Below are 7,946 nucleotides of genomic sequence, written 5' to 3' on the forward strand. Positions count from 1 at the left end.
TTACAAGACGTAACCCTGTAACTGTATATTTATAGCTAAGTTAAAGTAATAAAAAATATAATAGGTACATAATAATGATATCAATAGCAACAGATCAAAGCGTGGTGCCATGGTAACGAGATAACGAGATGTGGAAAAGGCAGTTGGTAGCAAATGTAAGCTGTGCCGAAGCTCGAAACTAACGATTGAGCAGCGGTAGGTAGGTATACATATAAGAGCATGACATCATAACTTTGTACGGTAGGCGTCAAAAGTTATTACCTAATAATAACCTATATTATCTCGGATATAATCATATCGTAAGTTATAGTCGGGAGATCGGGGTCTGATCCCAAACACGTACCTATAACTTTTCGGGGTTATGTGCGTTTTTTAAGCAATTAAGAAGAAAAACATCGTGAGGAAACCTGCATGACTGAGAGTCCTGAATATTATTCTCAACTTAGGCGTGTGGAGTGTGTGGCTAAGAACACGGTCTATCAAGCCACCTTTGAAACAATAAAAAACTTATTTTAAATCGGCTCATTAGTTTAGGAGCTACGACGCCACAGACAGATACACAGATACACACGTGAAACTTATAACACCCCTCTTTTTGGGTCGGGGGTCAAAAAAGTATACAATGGTACCTTTTTTTTATATTTTGGACACCGATGGGCAGGTGTGTATCTGTGTAAGACAAACTTTGTCGCAGACTGTACACAGCTACACAAGTACACACCTGTTTTCGGCTGCCAGCTAACAGGCGACCGACGTTCATTATTGTAAACAAAAGCTCAACTTCAGACTTTATTGGGACATAGGAGCTATAGAGACTCCTTAGTTCTAAAATAATTAATACATAATATTCTTGACTAGGTACACTACACAAAGTATCTACTAGACATCGTCGCTAACTATGGTAATACTAAAGGTTGCCTGGTAGAGATTGCTCTAGCAATAAGGCCGCTTTGCACACAATTGTTTTTTTTTTTGTTACTATCGCAAATAGAATGCCATAAGCTTACTTTGTCGTATTAGTTTACAAATTGCGAAAAACCAAATAAAATTTGAATTTCGCGGCAGACCCGTCGCATCCACCTCAATAAGATTAAAATAATGATTATGCTGCGTCTCTACATATTTTTCTATGCCAGCAATGAAAACAATACAGCCATAGGTATTTATTGGCAAAGAATAAGCTGCCACTAATGAGAACCCGATTTTTTTTTTTTGTGAAAACAGTACAAAGGTCATTATTATTATAGGTAGATGCTCTACCATTTATCTACCAACTTATTGCATTCCGTTCAGTGCTTGTTAGTTCGATTGATCGAACAATCTGAAAAAACAACTGGCCAAGTGCGATACAGAATCGCGCACCGAGGGTTCCGTACTCGGGAATTTTTTCTTACATTTTGCACGATACATCAAAAACTATTATGTATTAAAATAAATAAAAATCTGAATCTTTAGAATGTACAGGTACCCTTTCATATGAAACCCCACTTGTTATAGTTATCTTACTCTCAAAATTGAAAATACTTGATTTGTTCATGAACACGTTCACGGTTTTCGGATTTATCCCTTTACTTGTGTTATAAGACCTACCTGCCAAATTTCATGATTCTAGACAGACAGACAGACAGACTTTCTGTTAAATTGTCTAAAGAGTAACAGGCGATTTCAATTTTCGATGCCGCGAATCGCGATCGGTCGCAATATTTTGTTTGCAAACCGCAATGTTAGATTGATGCAATGGCAAGTCTCAGATCGCCGAAGTAAAAAATATCAACTTTTTCAGTGATCTATGTATAATATTATTACGCACTTTTTGGCCCTCTGGAGGTCACAATATTGTTGAATAATAATTTAGGTACCCACTTATAAATTACGTAGAATTATAGATATTTTTGGCACTATTTATTTGTAGATACAAAAGGCAGGCAGGCGAATCTATTTATTGAATGGAGTGGGTAGACTCGTTCAATTTGCGTGGGTTTCACATTAGTTTTATTTCAGCCGAGGTATTAGATATGCGAGAAAAGAGCCACTCGTCCTAAATGAGATCTTGTCCCCAATACAGATGAATAGAGGCCAAAACTATGACTCTTAACCCCTACAGAATAAAGTCCATTATAGGATAGGGATTTGGTACGAAATGATTTAGGTTTTGAAATCAAATTATGTAGAACAGTCGTAGATAAACCAATAAGTAAATAGGTAAATACTCAGGCCTTTGTTACGCTCTTAGTATGATAGAGTTTATACCTACTACCGGCAATAATATTATTCGTATGTAGATTCTTCCATCAATAAATAGGCCGCTTGGCTTTAAGGGCCTAGACGTCTTCGGGCTCCTATTCGAGAGTTTTTTTTTTTCTATAAAGAAACCCTCTGATTTATGTCAGAGTCCTTTTCCGCATTTTATTTCACATGTTTTTTTTTAAATTATTTATTCATTTTCACTATATTACCTGTTTGAGAGGTTGGGGGTTCGATCCTGGGCATGCAACTCTAACTTCCGGAGTTATGTGCGTTTAAATTAATTAAATACTAATTTCTTTAACGGGGAAGAAAAACATCGTGGGGAAACCTGCATACCTGAGAGTTCTCCATAATTGTTCTCAAAGGTGTGTCTGCTGATTCGCACTGGACGAGCTTGGCGGACTACTGCCTTAAACCTTTTTTATTCTGAGAGGACCGCTCTCAGAAGTGACCGGTGTGAGATTGAGATGGTAAAGAGTCAAGAAAGTGATGTCCAATTTGTTTGAACAATGCATCAATTAGTGCTTAACCCATTCAAGGAGTTGAAAGTAGCCTAAAACCTTCTCATTCTGCAAGGAGACTCGTTCTCCGTAGTGCTCTTGTAGGTAATGGATTGATGATAAAATGATAATATGTATAAAGGAGAGAGAGAATATTAATGCAAAACGCGCGTAGAAGCTGCGCTTATCAAAAAGCGTTATGTGGTTTGAAATGAGCATCTACCTACAATTTAACTTACCTTAAATATAACTTAAAATTTAAAAAAACCCTGACACAAAAACCTCTATAAGGAAACTAGAAAAGAGCTGATAACTTTCAAACGGCTGTACCGATTTTCTTCGATTATAGCTAAGAACACTCTAAAAAAACTAAATTAAAATCGGTTCATTCGGTTTAGGAGCTACGATGCCACAGACAGATACACAGTTCAAACTTATAACACCCCTCTTTTTGGGTCGGGGGTTAAAAACAAGAACGTGACGTAGTATTTTCAAATGTCTGTAACCTTCCTTAGATTTGGAATGGGACAATTAAACCTGAAAACCGGGTTTAGTTTGCAGACTCAATTGCCGCGTCCCGAATCTCGCGAAACAAGTGTAAAATAGCAATCAAAGTAACTGATATTGACGTACCGAAATGAAACAATAAAAGTTTTTCAGCCGGAATGGCGTAAACCTGTGTATAAAAGTCCAACGAGCCGTGAATGCGGGCGACTAAAACCCTTTACATTTTAATGGTCCATTTAACAATTGACAATTTCAGTATTGGTACCAACATTGTAACTGATTGAACTGTTAGATAATAATAATCACACTTCACACTAATATTAAAAAGGCGCAAGTTTGTGTGTATGTGTGTGTGTAGGTTTGTTACTCCTTCATGCAAAACTACTTGACGGATTTGGCTGAAATTTGGAATGGATGGATGATATTAATGAATGGTAGATATTATCATGGATTAGCACATAGGCTACTTTTTATCCCGGAAAATCAAAGAGTTCGCACGGGATTTCGGAAAACCTAAATCCACGCGGACGAAGTCGCGGACATCAGCTAGTAATTAGATAATTAAGGATTTGGTTAAGGGTCGCGAGCGGCTGGAGTGAGGGCTCGGACAGCAGTTCACTTTACCAACTCGTTTGCGACCTTAGGAAGATGGTAGCTTGCTATGGCACAAGCAGCCATATTGCATGGCGGGGAGTGAGACGGAGTATCTTCGCTGGGCCAAAACACTATGAAGTATTTTAGTTTCCTCACCTGCATATAGATGGCGCTAACTGCATGCAAATATTAAAAATCGAGTAAAATTGTTGTTTTTGTACTCTTCAACTCATAAAATTAATTTTATTCATGTATTTGTATATAAAAAGCGTACAAAAATATAAAAAGTAAAAATAAGTACGAATTATTCAATGTTTCATGAAAAAAATGCGTCAGTTTTAAATCACGCTATAGAAGTTTTTTCTATATTGAGGTATATAAGAAAGGAAACTAGTAGTTATGTTGTACTCGCTTCGGCAGTACATATACTAAAATTGGAACGATACAGAGAAGATTAGCATGGCCCCTGCGCAAGGATGACACGCAAAATCGTGAAGCGTTCCACATTTTTTGCGCAGTTTTCTGTACAGCCAGTAAGTAGATTTTCATGTCTAGGGGCGTTTATTTATGATGTTTTTTAATCCCCGACCCAAAAAAAGGGGTGTTATAAGTGATGTGTGTATCTGTCTGTGGTAGCTCCTAAACGAATGAACCGATTTTAATTTAGTTTTTTTGTTTGAAAGGTGGCTTGATCGAGTTTTCTTAGCTATAATCCAAAAAAATCGGTTCAGCCGTTTGAAAGTTATCAGCTCTTTTCTAGTTTTCTTATAGAGGTTTTTATGTCGGGGATTTTTAAATTTTGAGTTACCTATATAACTAACTGATGCGCCCGGCTTTGTTCGGTTGAAATTATGTGAATTTTAATGTTTTTTTAACCGACTTCCAAAAAAGGAGGAGGTTCTCAATTCGTCGGAATCTTTTTTTAATTTATGAATGTTGTAAAATTTTGCTACCTAGTTACCTACTTACCTATGTGACTTTTAATGTAACAATTTTCTAATATATCTTTTTTATCATATCCTTACAGGGTCTCATGTGTACCTAATGTGCCTACATGTGAAATGCAAAATAAATACAGAAATCCCAGTTTCCAAAAGAGGATTAAAGGTACTTAGTACCTATTTGAAAAATCTTAGTCTAGACTAGAAATTAGTTTATTCATAGGTTTAGTTGTGACTAATGGTATGGAAAAGATAGATTTCGATATGACTTTTCTTTTAAGTAAATTAAGTATCTATCTATCAAGAAATTCAATCACTAGATCAATTAAATAGATATTTACTTTGAACAAGAAAGCCTGTCGGTGTCAAGTTAGGAAGATAAAGATCGTAAAATTAATAGGGTGGAGATTTCTAGAGGTTTTAACGATTCAATGCCGACAGTTTATCGAAGGAAATAGGTACCTAAGTACCCTTAACGTAAAGTGTTGGTCTTCTTAACAATAATTTACAGTTAATTTTGAAGCAAGCGGGATGATTTTACGATCACTCTACCTTGCACTCTACTTTGAAGATGAAAATCGGAAAAATTTCATTGCCAACAGATTTTTTCAGTTGGTTACGTTGCGGACATCAATCAGTATAAGTCCACCATAAAATTGCTTTATCGTTTAAACACCAAAAGTCTACAAGTCCATTGGAAGGAAATTCGAAGTTCAATTAGAAAACATAGTTTCGTTTGTGATTGGTTGGTAACTCAGAATGATTAACGCCCACTACGATTTTTACCTCTTATCATTTGTATGGGACCGACGACATGTGAAATATTGGCTATGGCCATTGATTTATTATAGAGCATTGTACTACTATGGCTATGGGTGACGTGAACTCAAAGAAAAATAGACTATTCATAGGCTACCTAGCGTCAAAGGTAAGAACATTTGACGCCTGCTAGCATAGGCCAGTGATGCCTCGACGTTTTGTTACAAGGTACCAAACTATCTTAAACTATGATAATAAATTAGGTAGTCTAAAAAATTGAAGTTCATGGACTTCTATGCAATTTCGGTCCATGAAGTAATATTTCTAACAGCTTATATTAGTGGATTAAAAATAAAACAACATTGAAATGATACGCCAATTTATTAATTAAAGAAGTACCTAAGTAATCCATCAGTGTCAATCTGTATGGAACATGTCCATGCGAAAATTTTCTTAAACACTAGCAAAAACTAACATCTACCTACCTACTTATCAAACTCCTATTCAAACGTTACTCAAATAGAAACCCGAGATATTTTACATTTCTAATATGAAATTATATATAAAGTATTTATTTTTAACACAAACGATAAGTAATAGATTTGGTGTTAAAGTTGAGGTTAAAACTAACCTCACAAAGTTGGAATGTTGACCATCCATTAAAAGTAGTTCATTATTAATTAGAGGATGCCCGCGGCTTCGCCCGCGTGGATTTCGGTTTTTTTAAAATCCTGTAGGAACTCCTTGATTTTCCGGGATGAAAAGTATCCTATGACCTTCCCCGGGATGTATCCAAGTCTGTACCAAATTTCATTAAAATTGATTCAGTCATTGGGCCGTGAAAACGTAGCAGACAGACAGACAGACAGACACACTTTCGCATTCATAATATTAGTATGGATTATGCTGTATGAAAGTAAAGTATGGACCAAGCGCGTATGAAAGATTTCTAATAGAGTGATTTTTTTAATTGGATACGCACGAGGTCTTATACTAATAAAATTATAATGTCACAAAAATCATGTCACGCACGATACAAATATGTTCCAATAAAAAAATATAACAAATAGGCATTACATTGGTGCCTATCATAATTTTATTATTATAATCATAATTACTTAGGCTTTAACAATTACTCTGGGGATAGTGAGATAGCGCTTCAGTTATATCTGTCAATTCAGTTTTAAGTTATGCAACCGATTAGGCACCAATTTTTATAACTCATTCACACAGGCTGCGTAAGCGTAAACGTAGCGTGTACCATTGCGTTGTAATGTATGGAACTGTATGAAACATGGCACACCGCTTGTGTAAAGCGTGGACGTATGCGTAACCCGGTGTGTCAGGGCTTTACACGCACGTGTACGCGCTTGTGTGAATCAGCTTTACATTAATTTTGTAAGATCTATGATATGAAATAACAGCAATGCAATCCTTTCTAAAAACTAAACACAGACATTTTAATTTTTTTTTAATTACTGCGTTTTTGTACATTCTCACCTAGACTTAAATTTAAAACCAGATAGTTTCGACCAAGTAAAAACAAAAATACATGTTCTGTATTGTTCGTAGAGTTTGAAAAAGCTGTTGTTACAATATTCTTTCATCTGGTGGGTACTACCTTCAGATACCAGGTTTTATGGTTACAACGTAACACCTATAGTGCGCGACAGGTTGAGATGGCAAGCGGGGTGGGGACACACCGCATAGTCCCCGCGGGAACCCGATGCGGGCGAACGTGGCTGACGTTCGGGGCGTCCCCCCATCTCATACCCCGATTGCCATCTCAATCTGTTGCGTATTCAACGTATCCGAACGACTGATCCACTACTAAAGATAATTTAAGTCGACTCAATGAAGTACAGCACTACCACTTTTATGGAGTCATATGATAAATCGGCAAAATTCATTTGCGCCGAAAAGCGCAGACTAAAACTGAACGTACCTACAACAATGCTACCTACCTACCTGCTGCTTACGCTGTTAGAAAGATTCGACAGATAACTGATGTGGAAACTGCAAAAATTGTATATTTTGCCTATTTTCACAGTATTATGTCTTACGGAATCTTGCTATGGGGTAAAGCGGCAGAAATTGGAAAAATTTTCGTTTTACAAAAAAGGGCAATACGCGCAATCTATAATTTAAAACCGCGCGATTCCCTACGAGAGAAATTTAAGGAAATAGGTATTCTTACAGTAGCTTCTCAATATATTTACGCTAATATAATTTTTGTACGACAAAACATTCATAGTTACAAAAAAATCGGTGATTTCCACGACCGGCAAACTAGAAACCGTGATAGGCTCGCATATCCTACGCTCCGCCTCAGGAAAGTTGGAAAATCGTTTGTGGGAATGAGTGTAATATTTTATAATAAAATTCCACAATCAATTTT

The 7,946-nt window shown here is 36.4% G+C and overlaps 1 non-coding gene across 1 annotated transcript; it reads left to right on the plus strand.

Moving 5' to 3' along the window:
• The first annotated feature begins 4,252 nt into the window (after positions 1 to 4,252).
• LOC123876565 lies at positions 4,253 to 4,359 on the plus strand. Its single transcript, XR_006798377.1, has one exon. It is a non-coding gene; the product is annotated as a U6 spliceosomal RNA (small nuclear RNA).
• The last annotated feature ends 3,587 nt before the right edge of the window (positions 4,360 to 7,946 follow it).

This window comes from Maniola jurtina, chromosome 21 (assembly GCF_905333055.1).
Source record: "Maniola jurtina chromosome 21, ilManJurt1.1, whole genome shotgun sequence".
Lineage (NCBI taxonomy): Eukaryota > Metazoa > Arthropoda > Insecta > Lepidoptera > Nymphalidae > Maniola > Maniola jurtina.